Here is an 18,039-nt window from a genome sequence, read left to right on the forward strand (position 1 = left end):
TAAAGAATGTTTTCGTAATTCTGAGTTGTGCAGCTCTAAATATATATAACATTCTGGGAAGAACATTCATTCTTATAACTGCTGCTCTTGCCATCATTGGTAACTTCAATTTACTCCATCTTTCTAGATCCAATGTTATTTGATCTGTAGTTGACTTTACGTTGTTTATAAAAAAATCTCTATTTTCAGTTGAGAATGCAATCCCCAGATATTTTATCCTTTCTTCCGTCATTACTTGTCCTATCAATGGTAGCATTGAAAAGGGTGTGGGTGTCTTTAATGGGAATATTTTAGATTTTTTAAAATTTAGCTTGTAGTTGGAAATTCTCTCAAAGCTTTCTATTGCAGCTAATATTTTTTCAGTATCGGAAACAGGTGTAGTACAATATATGTTTAAATCATCTGCGAAGGCAGCCATCCTAACCTTTATCCCATACAGTACTGGAGAATTATAAAAGACATTTTGCTTAAGGTGTACAAATAAGGGCTCCAAGTACAGATTAAATAAGATGGGAGATAATGGGCAACCCTGTCGGGTACCATTTTTGATTTGTATCCTATTCGAGCATTCGTGATTTATAAATAAATTTGTGTATGCATTATTGTATAGTATCCTTAATGTTGAGATAAACTCCTGCGGTATATTAAAATATGGTAATATATCAAATAAATAAACCAAATTAACCCTATCAAATGCTTTCTGGGCATCAATTATTAGGGCGTACAAATTCAGGTTTTTATATTTCGCATAAGAGATTAAGGTATGAAGCGTTAAGGTATTGTCCGTGGTCTGTCTCCCATCCATAAATCCCACCTGTTCCTCTGATATTAGATTAGACATTTTTCTAAATATGTCATGGAGGCTAAACCAACCTTCCTGAGCAGATTTATGTTGATGCTGCAGATGTGGATAATAGCTATACCACCTCTGATTATGCTTACGTCATCTTCATTTGCCTCATAGTCATTCTCCTGAATGGAGTGGAAGTATTTCTTATAGGTGTTAAAGAAATAAGAGTTTGAGCTCCCACTGAATAGTGCTACAGGCACTTGCATTCTGCCTTGCCTTTGCACTGCACATCCCACCATATCACTGGCCCTCTTACTGAACTGTGTTAATGAGTGGTTTGTTCCATCAACAACAGTTATATCCATAACCACTTGGTTCCAGGCCTTTGCCTTCTCAGCTTGTTTAGGACCCCCTTTTCCAAAAAGGCATTTTTAACATGCCCTAATGGCTGCCATGATGATGAAGTTCTTCTCATGGCTAACATTATCTTTTTTCTATCTGGGCCCTATTGCTGCATCATTCATTTACCTAAAACAGCATGTAAAAGTTATATACTGAAGTCTGATCCAGTCATCATCTAAGCATTTGATCCAGTCATCATCTATGCAACACAACAATGAAAGCATGATTTTTTCATCACAAAGAAATCAAAAATCTGAGTACAGAAACATTTATGGTGACACAACACCTGTATTCATACATATACTGCAAGTCCAACTTCACCCAAGTTAAATTGTGTTATATTAAGCTGAACAGCTTCATCTACAAATACATAACAGCACTGCAAACACTTATCATTACAATGCCATCTTATGTTATTGCTGACAGAGTTGAAATCCTTCCCCAGCAATTCTCTGCATTTACTCTGCCCATCATTTCTCTGTCATGAGTAACAAATCCTGTGCCACAGTACAGCAGCATGTACCCTGACAACACAATACATTCAATTAAATGTAGTACATCAGACTTCGCTCTCTTGAAATTATGCTGTATAACAATCTACAAATGGCCCCTCCCAAAAAAAAATTGCAAGCATTTATTATTTGCATTGTCATCAGTTCTTCCCCATGCAAATATGATGTATAGCATAATCTACAGATGCAAAAAAGTATTTCATATATTTCTTTTTCACAATCCCTTCAGTAGTCTTTCCCCATACATTTCCAGTGCTACTGTCACAATTTCCTCTTTATAAATGACACTCATCAATATTGACATGAATCATCTGTATCTGACAGTCACATCAACAGAAAACACAATTCTTCTGTTAATCACTGTATACATTGAAAATGTATGGTTTCTCAATTATTTATAACTATATTGCTACTTTGTATTTTCCTTGACAAACCATGCTTTCCCAGAATACTTGTCAGCTAACTTGACTGATCAAAACTAAGTATGACAGTATTAAACTTATTCATATAAAATTAGGCTTTATTATGCATTTTGCATGCAAATTAAGCTGAGTTCTTCTTTTCATGTAGCTAGACTTTTACTAGGTTTGGATGAGCTGCACTGAATGGGACTGAGCCAAATTGGCCTTGGGAATGCACAAACATGCCTAATATGTTTCAAATTTCACCATGCATAGAAAAGGAAAAATGCAGTCAACAGCATTTAGGTTGCATAATGCATAATCTTGAAGAAAAACCCACACCTATCCTGCATACTACGGTATATCTTATCACCTTAGAGTACTCAGTAGTTTTTATTATAGCAAAGTGACACCAACTGGAAGAGTTATTTAATGTGAAGTGAAAGGAAAAAAAAACATTATTAACTTATGCACCACTTAGAAAGAAGTAATTTCAAAATATATAATGCAGGACCTTATAGCCAATTGTGCAAATAAAGGTTAAACCATTCCTGTGCAGAAGCAACAACTCATATAAGCAGATAAAAAACAATGATTTAGTAACTAACTTATTTGCTATAGCAAGAAAGTGTATAATTCTTCCTTAAAAAAAATCAGCATATCTTTCAGACAAAGCAGTCTGGTAAACCAAACACACCAGTAATAGCAGTTCCATATTTAATGACCCTACTTGGTAGTAGGGTTTGGTTATGATGATGCCAGACCACAGAAGGTGTAGTTCTCATCCTCTGAATCACAGGCCTGTTGACATCTGGCAAGAGTTCAGTAAGCAACTGTCATCTATGTCAGTGATCACCCACTATGCACTCCAGTGCTGGCACAAGTATAATGACCTGCATAGGCTCGGACCTGACCAGCTGGCCACGTGGGTAGATCAGGTTATGGCAAGATGGTCAGAGTTCTAGAGAAAGTATTTTATTGTTTTATTTTTAAATGTTACTTAAATAGTTTTAAGAAATAATAGACAAATTTTGCAGAAATGCAGCTAAAGACAGGAATAAATGTATTGTAAGTGGAAAAATGTACAGCCAAAGGCAGGAATAAATGTATGTATAAGTGCAAAAATGTATCTATATATATAAAATCCAAAAGGTATAAATAAGCACAAATGTATCTGTAAACAGAAATGCATCCGCATACTAATATGGCATGTTTATTTGCAGATGTGTGTACAAATACATATGTATTTGACAAAAAAAGTACATGGAAGTATACATATGCAAAAGTGTAAATGTAGAGAAGTATACATAAACATGTAACTTATACGCCTATATCTATGTGTGTGTGTATATGTATAAGCTAACAATCCCAAACGCCCAGAACAGCGATTTTTTTTTTCCCAGGGAAAAAAATCGCTGGGCTGGTTTCGGGAGTTTTCTATTTCCTCCACTGTAGTGCAATCTCAGAGTTGGCATATTTAAGTAGGGGGTTGTGGGGGGCAAAGCCCCCACATTATATCCTGTTTTAAGATTTTTTATTTCGACTGTTCGGGATTGTAAGCTTTCGCTTAAATAGGGTCGATGAATCAGCGTTCGCTTTTTTAAGCATTCGCTGATTCAATATAGACTATATATGTATATGTATATATATATATATATATATATATATATATATATATATATATAGTGTGTGTGTGTGTGTGTGTGTGTGTGTGTGTGCATATACATACACTCACACACATATCTACCTATATATATATTTAGATGTGATTGTGTGTGTGTGTGTGTGTGTGTGTGTGTGTGTGTGTGTGTGTGTGTGTGTGTGTGTGTGTGTGTGTGTGTGTGTGTGTGTGTGTCACAAACAAACACACACACACATTATCCCCCGGATTCTGCATTCCTTGCATGGCATGCAGGATTAGTGCAGGAGCTCTAGCAGGGATTATGTCTGCCGTGCGATCCAGGAATAGCCCGCAGGGGCATTCATGAGCAGTTCTGCACTAGTCCTGCACGGACTAAGCCTCTGTATGCAACCCACCACATTTGCAGGAGAAATCCATGCAAATGAGGTGAATTTGCAATCCAGGAAGCTTAAAACCATCCTTGCAGGACTAGTGTAATCTGCAGAAATGTACACGGTTAGTAACCGAGTACATTTCTGCAAAATCAAAAGCGTAGCCATGACAGCTCCAAATAAAGGCTGCATATCAGTCAGGAAGCATGCCAATGAATGGCCAAGTATAAGGCCATTGGTATTGCAAACAGCTTAAAAAATAAAAAAAACAACTTTTATTTTTTTTTTAGCCGATCTCGGCTGTTTAAGCGTAGGGCAGTGGCACGCAAATGGGATTGTGGGAAAATAAGAAAATAAACCTAAAATAAGCAATCTAACTAAAGTCACTATTCTGCCATGAAAGTCAATGGCAGGCAGAAGATAACATGGCCAGTGAGTAGTGGGGAGGCTCAGTGTGAAACATGTAACTATGCATTAGCAGGAAATCTTATATAAATGAGGGGAATGATATTGAATCCCAGATTTCCCCAAAATGCAAGTCAGGTCCCAACAGTGTAAGAGTAGGAATAGCTTGGTGCAAGCCTAGGAGTTAGCCAATATCATGGGTGGGAGTGTGTCAAGCATACTGTAAGCAGATTGGAACCCTGTGGCTCAGGTTTGCTCCTGGCTAAGGACAGCTAAGCAAGGGTGTGTGTCTGAGGCTGCCTAGCACTCTTTACATTGCCTAAGCGAGTGTGCATGCCGCGCACTGGGTTTTAAAGGTATAAAAAAAAAGTTAAACCAGGAAATTGCAGCTCTGTGCAAATTTGAGCACTCTGTTTGTGCGGCTTGCACCCAGGCTTAAAAAGGCAGGCAATGGGAAGGGAAAATAGCAGTAGGAAGGTAATCTAGGAGAACTAGCATAGCTGGCAGCTGAAATGTATCAGAATCAGCCAATTACACTGGCAGCAGACCAGCCCAGCCCAGAACAGTACTATAAACTATGCAAACACCTTCCCTCTGGATTTTCCCACACTCTACACCACCGGTGTATACAACTGGGAAACCTTTAACAAACAAAACAACAAAATGATAGGGGCTGCAGTAGCTATCATACAACAACTTGTGGGAGAGGCCGAGGGTGGTGAGGATGTGAATGTGGTCAAACAACCCACAATGAGGAAACAGAGAAGAGTGTACAGACCCAGGGTAACCTACCAAGGGCTAAATGAGCTGGAGATAGTGGAGCGCTATAAGGTGGACAGTGACCTCCTACAGCAAATTCTTGAGCTGTGCCAGCCACATCTGACACACAGAACTAACAGAGGGGAACACATCCCAGTGGATATCAAGGTATGTGTAGGACTAAGAATACTAGATACAGGTACCTTCCAAAGGCCAACTGAGGATATGATTGGTATCTCACAGGCATAAGCATCCAGGGTACTACACCAGTTCCTGGATGCCATATACCATATGTCGGTGAGCATGTATATTTCCCCAACACCCATGAGGCATTGGCCAGCAATATGCAACTGTTCCACCAAATAGCAGAATACCCTGTAGTAGTGGGTGCTACAGACTGCACGCACATATGCATCAAACCACCACCCAGTGAGTGGGGTAGGGTCTAAATCAACTGCAAGGGCTTCCCCTCCAACTGCCAGGTCATGTGCAATGCCCAGGGCATAATAATGAATGTGTGTGCCGGATGCCCCGGAAGCTATCATGATTCCCATATCTGGCATCTGACGCAGCTGTACCAGAGATTTGCCATAGGGACATCCCATATGGTCACCTAGTGGGGGATGCTGGATACACACTGGAGCTGTGGCTGATGACACCCATCAGAAATGCACACACACCCAAACAAGAACTCTATAATGAGGCACACGCACAGACCAGAATTACAGTATAGCATGTGTTTGGGATGCTCAAGTCACAGTTCCGGTGCCTGAAGACATCTGGTGGACCCTTGCAGTACTCACCAGCTATATGTACCCAAATTGTCATCGTATGTGCCATGCTACACAACTTGATACTGCAGGAACAGTTGCAGCAGGAACAGCACAAGGCAGGGCCACACAGCCCCCCACCATTGCAAGGCCTGTACAAGCATAGAGTGACTCAGAGGGGGAACAACCTGAGCCTGCCCCAGTAGGCAGAAGGAGGCATGCCCAGTATGCTCTGGCCTTAGCAAAGAGGCAACGCATAGCACATACACTGACACAGGAGGGACCAAGTGAATAACATCTCTCTCTGACTCTTACATTAAGTAAAAAGAATACCAAACATGGCACTACCTGTGCTCAACCATGTGTAGGGAGTGTATTATATGCATCTAACATAGGCAGCCCTGCAGAACCACCCTTAATACTGGGACACCCACAAGGTAAGTGACTCACACATGCCAGTCAGGGGTGTTCACATACCCAACAATAATCACAGCCAGCAGGACAGGTGTAGACAAGCACAAATAAAGGCCGTGCTATGGTAACCCCCCCCCCACAGGCCTACACAGACAGACTACAGCAGGTCAGGTAGTGGGTTGTTACTTTTGAAGGGTTGGAAGTCAGAAACTAATATGTAGGTAAATCAAAGCTAAGATCTGTAGTACACTGGTATGCCTCTAGTCAGCATGATAGGTTAGAATACAGAATGAAATGGAGTGCCTGACATACCAGTACAGTCATAGCAAATGTATACAAGTGTCAGCTGTGCCCCCCCATCCTATGTAGTAATGTAATAACAGTCAGGTGTGTCCCCCAATCCTGTGTAGATATGTAGAAATAGTCAGGTGTGCCCCCCCAATCCTGTGTAGGAATGCAGAAACAGTCAGGTGTACTCCCCCCAACCCTACTTAATTATGTAGTAATGGTCTGGTGTGCCCGCCCGCAATGTGATGTACACACGTTGTAACAGTCAGGTGTGCTCCCCCACAACCCTATGTAGAAATGTAGTAACATGTATGTGTAGGTATAATACCAGTGGAGCATAGATGCACAGAGGTGGCCAAGGTAGCAGGATAGATTGTAGCATCTGCACAATATGCAGGTATGTGTGTGTTAGGTTGGTGTGTGCCCCATATCGTGCAAGAGTGGTCTGTACGTATGCATGTTGAGGTAAGCCTGGTGGCCATTGCCCACTACCGCTGATGGCAGGGGCATATCCTCACAACTGCAGTGCCATACACAATACTCATCAGTATAACACAAGCTAGTAGTAAGCCATTGCAAATGTATGGTGGTAATATGTGTCACCATCTGAAAGACTGACATGGCATGGCTGTTGGACTAGATATACAAGCAGTACACAGGGGTAAGTACACCAGACCTGGACACACCCTTGGAAAAGTACATAGAGGTATGCATCACATTATTTGGTCCTGTAGTAGGGGATACTGGTGTTGTCTGCCCAAACACTTGCAGATCACAAAGGAGGTAGGACTGATGTATTTGGAAACAGCTGATGTACTTGCACATGCAGGCATAACTGGAATGCCCAATGCATATCTATCTGTGTGTCAGATGCAAGTAGTGTCCATAGCACACATGGACCGAGCTCATGCAAACACCACCCACAGGCACCTCTCCGGTCATATCCCTGCTGTGGGGAATGGGTACAGTAAGACCCCACCTGTAATTGGCAATAGCAGAAGACTGCAGCATGCAGTCCAGGTGTCCCATGCAGGTGTGTCCCTAGCTAGAGGTAGTACCCTGCCAGCATCCACACCACCTGAGCAAGACTGTTAGACGGTATTGGCATGAACACCTATCACACCTACCCTGTCACCCCAGGGGAATATACTGTATGGTGGTCTGGGACTGTAGGACTGACAGAATGCAACAACCTGCCACATCTGGCATGCAGCAACACCTAATGCCCCTCAAGCATCTGCCAAAGGCCTGTGTCTCACATGTACTGCCAATGCATGTTATGTCACGGACACCCAAATAACAACATAACACACTCCACGTAAGCCATATGCAAGGTCATGTGGACAAACCACAGTAACATGTCCACCGTGTCCCACTGCATGAACTGTGGACCAACACTAACATGCACATGTGATGGGGTAATACTCTTAGGGAAAGTATCAGAGAATGTATGCATAATGTATGGAAGAGGTTAGAAAAACAGAGGGGGGGTGGGAGCATAGGCAGCATGGAATGTGCAGGGTCCAACACCAAGCTGCGTGCACACACTATCCCTGGCTGCAAACACATACATGGGTGGCTACACACCTACCCATACACCACAATATAGTAAATGTCCTGACCCATGGCCCCTGCCCCTGACTGATCTGTGTGAATCTGTACAGCTGCAAGACATTTTTACATCAAGATAAGCCCATACTGTCATGCTGATGGGCATACAAGTATGGGGTCCTATGCCAGTACTGTACCAAGGTGCTGAACAGGATACACAAATCCAGCACCAAGTGTCTGCAGCTCCCACTCCAGAATGGCATAACTTACCATGAATACGTAGGTGTCTGCCCACAATACTGGACAGAGCAGCAGTCACCCTTGTCCCCCAAGACATCACTGTGAGCAAGAATGTACATGAGGACAGAAAACATTACTGTGTATAACAGTACACGTCTGAATATCTCTGCTAACAGCAGTACCATGCAGCTGAAGCAGCACAGACAAAATCACCTACAGTACACACTATCCCCTGCACAGTTTGTCCCCATATTGCCAAAGGATTGACGGATACCCTGCAGAAACAGTATGCTACCTGTAGGTGTATAACACAAAGGTCTGCAATGCAAACACCAGTGGACCAGACATATCTGGCAATCGCAGATGTTAGTGCAGACACTCCTCAGTATGGACCACTCATGCTTTGCACATACAGTGGATAGGAATACAGACACATATCTAAGGACAACACACTGTAATAAGCCAAAAGTAGATGTACATAGATGTGTGGAATAGAGTGACTGTGACAAGAAGCCATCCAGGCCTGGCCCACCCAGCACACAGCCAAAAGGCCACAACCACATAAGGGTCAGATGTCACTCACTGTAGATACTAACTACCAGTATATGTCAGCATTAGACTATGTGGTGCAAGTGCTAGCTGTGCAACATGACTGTACAAGGAAGTAGTCATCTAGCAGCTGTATACATGTACCTGCGAAATATGACCCTGCATGTGCCCGCATGTGGTGTGTCAACCACTACATGAATGGGTTATGGCCCATGCACACACACTGCCCTCTCCATAGCCATACTATGACAAGCCTGCTGAGGTCATCCACTGTGAAATACACCTTTGGGAAAGTTGAAGCCCAGTAATCTCTGTGGCACGTCCTATAACTGCGTACCGCTGTAGTGTGATAAACTAGTTAGGTAGGTGTTCAATCCCAGACATGGTAACTGTGTGTGCATGTGTTTGTGTGTATGTGTGTGTGTGTGTGTGTGTGTGTGTGTGTGTGTGTGTGTGTGTGTGTGTGTGTGTGTGTGTGTGTGTGCCTGTCCGTCTATGTAGAGAGCAATGCTTTTTATGGTAGTCACACTCCCTACAATTCAAATGCTCTACTTTGATAAGGCTGCTGATTTTATCCACCTAGAAATACACCTCTGGGAAGGTTGTAGCCCAGTAATCTCTGTAGAGCATCCCATAACTGCATTCTGCTGTAGTGTGACAAAATAGGTAGGAATTCTAATCTTAGACTTGGCAAGAGTGTGTGTGTGTGTGTGTGTGTGTGTGTGTGTGTGTGTGTGTGTGTGTGTGTGTGTGTGTGTGTGTGTGTGTGTGTGTGCATGCGCAAATGTGTGTCTGACCCTGTCTGTGTAGAGAGCAATGCCTTTTAGGCTACTTACACTCCCTACAATTCAAATGTCCTACTTTGGCAAGGCTGCTGATGTCATCCACCTAGAAATACACCTCTGGGAAGGTTGTAGCCCAGTAATCTCCATAGTGCATCTCATAACTACTGTAGTGTGCTAAAAGAGTTAGGTAGGAGTTCTAATCCCAGACTTCGCAAGTGTGTGTGTGTGTGTGTGTGTGTGTGTGTGTGTGTGTGTGTGTGGGTGTCACAGTCTGTTTAGAGAGCAATGCTTTTTAGGCTAGTCACAATCACTACAATTCAATTGCCCTACTCTGTCAAGGCTGCTGATGTCATACACTGTGAAATACACCTTTCAGAAAGGTGTAGCCCAGTAATCTCTGTGGTGCATCCTATAACTGTGTACTGCTGTAGTGTGATGAACTAGTTAGGTAGGTGTTCTAATCCCAGACATGGCAACTGCGTGTGTGTGTGTGTGTGTGTGTGTGTGTGTGTGTGTGTGTGTGTGTGTGTGTGTGTGTGTGTGTGTGTGTGTGTGTGTGTGTGTTTCACCATCTGTGTAGAGCCCAATGCTTTTTAAGATAGTCACACTCATTACAATTCAATTGTCCTACTTTGTCAAGGCTGCTGATATCATACACTGTGAAATACACCTTTCAGAAAGGTGTAGCCCAGTAATCTATGTGCCACTTCCCATAACTGCGTACTGCTGTAGTGTGATGAACTAGTTGGATAGGAGTTTTAATCCCAGACATGGCAACTGTGTATGTATGTGTGTGTGTGTGTGTGTGTGTGTGTGTGTGTGTGTCTGTCTGTCTGTCTGTGTAGGGAGAAATGCATTTTTGCCTAGCCACACTCACTACAATTCAAATGCCCTACTTTGGCAATCCTGCTGATGTCATTCATTGTGAAATACGCCTTTGTGGAAGGAGCACTGCAGTAATCCCAGTTGTTCATCCTCTAACAGCTTTATACTGCAGTGTGATGTAGAACTCTGTTAGGGGTTCTGTTCATACACATGTGGGTTGTGGATGTTTTGTGTGTGTCTCAATGTCTGTGTAGGGAGCAATGCATTTTAGCATAGCCTCACTCACTACAATTCAAATACCCTACTTTGGCAAGTCTGCTGATGTCATTCATTGTGAAATACACCTTTGGGGAAGAAGTACTCCAGTAATCCCCATGGTGCATCCTATAACATAGGTTCATAGGCCCTAGGGCCTATATAAGCCTAGCCAAACAGAAACCTGGCTTTTGCCACCTAAGAAATTTATTTTCCTGTGCCCCTGTCAAGCAAAGCCACAGAAGTTATCCATGGGGTGAATTTCCTATCTCCCATCCAATCATCAAGATTTTTCTTTTTAATGAGGAGCTTTGTTTGATATAGATAGGTAGCTTGCTCCAGAGTATGGAAAGTCTCTGGGAAAGGAATCTATCCTTCCAGCATGTTCTGTTTATTGTGGTGACAAGGTTTAGGTCCCTAGAGTATATAGCTTGGAGGGATTGGGATTTCTTTAAGTGGAGTATGTCCAACAGCTCTGGGTTTGACATAGCTTTGTATGTTAGGCAGACATCGCCTCTGAGTAGGCGATATGCGACAGAGTAAAGCAGGAGTTTTTTTTTAGACGGTCTGTGTAGGGCATCTGTTTGAGGCCAGTAATCCTCTTTGTGAGGTATTTCTGTGGCCTTTCCAGTTGTAGATGTCTTGTGAGGTACATACCAAAAGGGGCGTTGTACATTATAATGAGTTTAATGAGTGATGATTAGAGGGGAACAATAACCTCTTTTTTCCTGGATGAGAAAACTTTTGTGATGAGGTGTGCCATGTAGAAGGATTTCCTGACTACTGTGGCAATGTGATTATCAAAGGAGAGACTGCTCTCCACCTGTGTCCCAAGGTCTCTTATCACACTTTTGGTTTTAAGTAGACTACCGCCTATGTGGTAGTTCATGGATACAGAGTTTTTACCAAAAGGGATGACAATGCACTTTTTGGCATTGAGCTTGAGGCCATGGCTTTGACACCAGACATCTGTCTCAGTGAAGCCCTTTTATAGGATGTCCACATCATTAGGAGTGTTCATTATGGCTCCTAGTTTGCAGTCATCTGCAGACTTTGTTAGCCAAAGACCGTCTGTGCAAACCTATACTTCAGAGAAGTAGATTCCAAACAAGAGAGGACCTAGGACTGAACCCTGTGGTACTCCACTTGCCACTGGTCTGAAGTTGGATTTAGAGTCTGCTACTTTCACAGTGTGGGTTCTGTCAGTGAGTCAGTTGGCAACCCATCTTGTGACATAGGGATTTATACCTAGTTTAGTGAGTTTATCTATAATTCCAGAGTGGGGGATGGTGTCGAAAGCCTTGGCGAGATCTAGATAGGCTGTGTGAACCACCTTACCCTCATCTATGGCTTTGGTGACCACTTCAAAGAAGTCTATCAAGTTTAGGAGAAATGATCTGCCTTTTACAATCCCGAACTGGGTAGGGTCCAAAGTTTGGAGATTACCAATTATATTGTTTATAATTTCCATGATGATACATTCTATAGCCTTGCAGAGCAGGCTCGTCAGGATAATGGGGTGGTAGTTCCTGGGGTCTGTGTTGGCTCCACAGCTTCATGCTGTAGTGTGATATAGAACTTTGGTAGGGGTTATATTCCCGCACATGTCATTTGTGGATGTTTTGTGTTTGTTTCAATGTCTGTGTAGGGAGCAATGCATTTTAGCCTAGCCACGCTCATTACAATTCGAATACCCTACTTTAGCAATCCTGCTGATGTCATTCATTGGGAAATACACCTTTGGGGAAGGAGTACTCCAGTAATCTCCATGGTGCATCCTGTAACTGCATCGTGCTGTAATGTAATAAACTAGTTAGGTAGGAGTTCTAATCCCAGACACGACAGATGTGTGTGTGTCTCTCTGTTTGTAACTCGTATCTTGTGTGGAGGTGGGTGTGAGTGTGTAACAACTGGGCTCAATGTGGAGCGGGTTTTGCAAATTTCTTATATAGTGGCCCTAGTATATATTACAATGTCCACCATACAGGGATAACAGATGTGAGATAGCAGAGATGCTGGGGTACAAATCTATACCCCTACACGTGACATCAAGGCCAGGCAAACAAAGTTAGCAACCCTAGTATTATCCAGAGAACACTCTCAACCCATGTCTCATACACACACCCTTGCCTAGGCAACAGCCGCTATTTTGGTAGTACCCTGCATATTGCCCACTGATAGTAACCATGGTGTGATTGCAGTGGGCTATAGAGGTCATGGCATCCTGTCTATCTGTCCAATAGGCACATACATGCCGATAGTGCACCTTCCCCATGTTCCACACTGAACACATGCAACACCTGTGGTGCCATCAAATGTGACCCACAAAGGACATACTATACCTGAAAACATGCCCTGTATGGACAGATGCTACTGACACCAGGGAATGCCGGTATCATGCTATCACTGTAGGTGCAGGGTAAACCTGCAGTCTATTACCAGTTCCTGCCACATGAGGCCAGGACTATCACATCTGATGATAATCTGTGTACACAACATGGGCCAGACACCCCAGGTACAGTTACACATGTCACTGTACATGCATGTGGGGGGTGTGCACATCCCAGACACCGTCCATGTCATGGACTAAGGAACACATACATTGCAAGCAATGCACAGCATTGGCCACACACAATAGTCACCCAGGTGACTGGATGGTGAATACAATACCCACCTGTGTGGGCAAATACAGAAACTACACCCCTGAGCCACAATTCAGGCCATTATCATGTGGGCTGATGCCAAGGTATACCCATCACCTAGCCTTGTATAGCTGTCTGGCACAGTTGACCACTACACACCCGTGAAACAATGCACCCATGCATGTCAGTACTGGCACCCTGTGTGTGTGCCTGTGTTGTATGATGCATATGATCAAATTCACACTCAGTCCATCCTCCATTGGCATACTGGAAGCATGCTGTCCAATGTCAGACACCTCCACATACCCTTTATTCAAATAACCTCTGTGTGACCCCTGTGATGCATGTGATACCTGCACAGTAATGTGTTGTGGCAATCTCACTAGTGATGAGTTCTATTCCTGGCCCTGCCATTTGTGTCCGTGTGTGTACATCCCTGTGAGAGTGTGGCTGTGTTGATACTTGCACCTGTTCATGTGGACAGGCAAGTGTACTACACCTACCATATAGCTACCATATCCCTGTTGCAGATGCCACTCACCATCACATATACATTTTGAGGGCTTCTCAACATGTAACATATGTGGCGCATCCGATAACTGTGTAGAAATGTGATAGGACTACATAGTTGTCAGGGGTTTGATATCCTGTGCTGGTAGGTGTGTGACACAAACATGCTTATGTTTTACTCTCCCACCCCTCCCTGACTTTACTTTTCCTCTGTCTGCCTCTCTCACTCCCTTTCTGGTGGATGTGGAGACCTACACTTTCTTTGCTTAGGCAGCAGCATGTGTATTTTAACTGATGCTCATGATCAGCTGATGGCCTCTGCAAAAATTGCAGCCCTCCTCTAGCTGATTGCATGTGGAACAGCTGCAGTAACATTCCCATTCCCAATTGCATGGAAACACACTCCAATATCTAGGAACATCATGTTGGTGTTGGGCGTTTTCATTCACTGTGAGCAGGAACTCGTTCTGTTGTTTGGCAAACAGCATCTCAGATGGATTGGGGATTCACCTCTAACAACGTACACTGTGGAAACATCGCAACACACTGGAGGGGGATGTGCCTGACCTGACTACAGAATGTAAGTGCTGCTATACTGCATTTGGAGGAAAATTGTTTTAACAAGGTGTGTGTGGATATGGCTGTCCTGCATGTTTTAATAACTGCCATGTCAGTGCTAGGTTTATGAGGGAACCCCATCTGTAGGGTCATCTGCAGACTGGACTGAGTGTGGTGCTTTTTGTTTCATGTGTTACCCACAGAGCACCTATCTGTGGACTGCAGAAGGTCGTGTGAGGATTGCAGTCTGTAGATGGTGACAGCCTTGAGAGTTACTGACTTCATATCCCTCATAGGACATATGTTGCAACAAACCCAGTAACAACAGTAAATGTATGAGGTTATCACAGCAACATGTCAATATTGGCCCTGTGTATGTGCCTCCAGCCACAGCCCTGTCAACCTTGGTACATATGTCATGCAGTAAGAGATGCATATGTGCTGTGCACCATAATTAGTGGCATCATAACTGATAACAAGCCAGTGAGATATCAGACTGCTACACATGTTATGTATAGTAGGGGTTATATCTGATGACATCACCTGGACTTTCTGTGGTTGTGTGTACAGTACTGAGGTCTGTGTATGTAAGTTGAATGTCAGCAGTGTGTTTATTGATAATATGTACTTTGGCCTGTGTACAGACTGTGGTAGATGCCATTGTTCTTGGTCCTGTTCTATCTGATTTTACATGCTGCTCCACTGTATGTTAGCCTATCAGCTTACATGTTTGTAGGGCCATACACACACATGTCCCATACCACAGACAGGCATCGGACCACACTGTGTAGCAGCTCAGTATATGTAGGGTTAGTGTGTGAGTGGCACATATGAGGATGGTTTTGAAAAAATAGTCCCTATACTGTAATATAACACTAGCTTACCATATGTGGCTGTGGCAGTGTTCACATTGGCTGTGGTTATGCACTTGCACACTGATGTATTGTACTCTGTGCTGTGTCATGCCTGTAGAGCCTGCTATATATGCAGGTATATGTGCATTGCCCCATAGGAAATGTAGGCCAGCGTTGAGCCAGTCTGCCTGTAGCCTGCACAGTGCTTTGTTACATGCCTAGAAGATTAGTGTATGTATCCAGTGAGATGCCATGTCCAGATACTTGCCAGATGTACTGCTGCTGGTCCTCCCTTAACAGTCATGTATGTCATACAGAGCAGTGAGATGCTGAACAGATGTATGTCAATATCTAGTGGGTAGTATGTGGCCATGGCACCTCTGTACCAGTGGTTATTATGTGTCAGAACAGACAGGGGTGTATGAATGCATAACCTATGGGGGCAAATGTATAACAGTCATCACATATTATACCCATCTACATTACTGTTAACATCTACATTTTCAGGCTCGGTTCACATGTCTTGCACTAAAGGGTTCTGTGTACACCTCTGGGGTGTCCAGAGTGTGTCAGAATGTCCACATATATTAGCCAATATCTCTGCTGTAGTCCACAGCAGCATTACGTGTTAGCAGCGGTACTGTACTATGATGTCCTTCAGCTGCCTGTCAGTAGCCAATGGCGCACATTTTAAAAGCAGATGTGACCTCCCACACACACACCATGTCTGTAAAGACAATCCCTATTACAGTAGCAATAGTCTACAAATATACCTGCTATACACACCTGACATCCCCTTGTACTAAGGAGTTAGGAGTATAGGGGTTGAGGTAGGGCTACACTTCATGTTCAGGACATATGGTGAAAATATATGTATATATAATTATCCAGATATCTATATAGATATATACACATATACATATCAACACATATAGATGGATATGTATATGTACATATATATACAGATAAACACCCAGATATATACATATACAGAGCAATATATGTCTACACATATTCAGATGGGATGTGAGCATATCACGCTGCCATTCCTGCCATCAGTCCACTGCTGTTGTATCTCGCACACATACAGTGGGGCTGGGGCCATCTATGTGTGGGCTTTACCTACACAATACATGTGTGCCCTTATGCAATCCAGAGGCCAGTGCATGTAAAAGAGGTATATGGCCCTGTATTATTGAGTCGAGGGGGGATGCACCATAAATAACCTAGGCTGTTACAACATGTGGGGGTATCAGGTGTGAGCTGCCTTAAGATATCTGGATGTACATTACCATATAATTCACCTATATTTAAATTAATTACATAAATTGGGTTAATGCAGGCCTACTGCCTCCTGCCATACTGACTGTTCTGTTTGTCAGTGTGCTTGTGATGGTGTCAGTTATGCCTTGTTATGTAACAGTTATATCCCATTGTGTCAACTGAGGTCTTTACCACCTAGTAATTGTGTATATAGTGTAGACAGAGGCTGCTGAACTGTCTTTACTATTGTACTATTTGAGGGGCTCGGCCTGGACAGCAACATTTGTAAACCTTTCCAGACTACTGTATTAGTATAACTGTTTCACATCTGCATTACTTTGTTTATATGGATGTCAGTGTCTGAACAGCTACATGACATGGCATATACAACTGTAATAGTACACAAATAAAGGTTTTCCATTTATGCAAACCTGTGAGTGGTGTTACATCCTATGATCTCTCTGTGGGTATATGTTGCAGGCAACAATTGTCATTTGTATGGTTAGCTCATACACTGTCCAGTTGTTAAGGTGTTAATTGTAGGCATAGTGGCTGTTCCATATTGTGTGCACCTTTTACATATGTATCTTACTATACATATCTCTGCGTGTGTATTTGTAGTCACATACATATCTATATAGATATATATATATTTATTTATGTATTTATTTTACATTTGTTGACCGGGCTAGTCCAACTGGATATATGTCCATTTTCAGTAGAGGCCCTGGGAGAAAATCTCCATTGGATTATTACAAGTTTATACAGCAATAGGCAATACAAGATAAAATTTAAAAACAAAGTTAGACAATATATGTAATGTATAACTATGATAGGAGCAAAACAAAAGAGAAATAATAAAATGCCATAAAACAAAGAAATAATTTTTTTTTTTTTTTTTTTTTTTTTTTACAATGGCCGTACAGTATATATGAGATAACATTTCTCTACATAGATATTATGTAATGGAAAGTTATAAAGGGTATAGGGAGAAGAGAATGATGGTATTAAGGTATAAGAAAAGAGAGAGAGGAAGAGGGAAAGTTAATATGGGTTGGTACAGGGGCAAAGCCATTGATTATTGAGATGCATTTTCAGTTGTCTTTTAAAAAGTGAAAGTGTGGACAAAGATGTGATATCAGAGGGTAGTCTGTTCCACATTTTTCCAACAGAGTTGGCAAAGAGGCAGTCCCCTGCAGAGTTATTAGGTTTGGGAGTATAAATCAGTAGTTTGTTTGAGGAGCGTAGGTGTT

The sequence above is a fragment of the Protopterus annectens genome, chromosome 1.part1 (genome assembly GCF_019279795.1).
Source record: "Protopterus annectens isolate FY-2018-M chromosome 1.part1, PAN1.0, whole genome shotgun sequence".
Classification (NCBI taxonomy): domain Eukaryota; kingdom Metazoa; phylum Chordata; order Ceratodontiformes; family Protopteridae; genus Protopterus; species Protopterus annectens.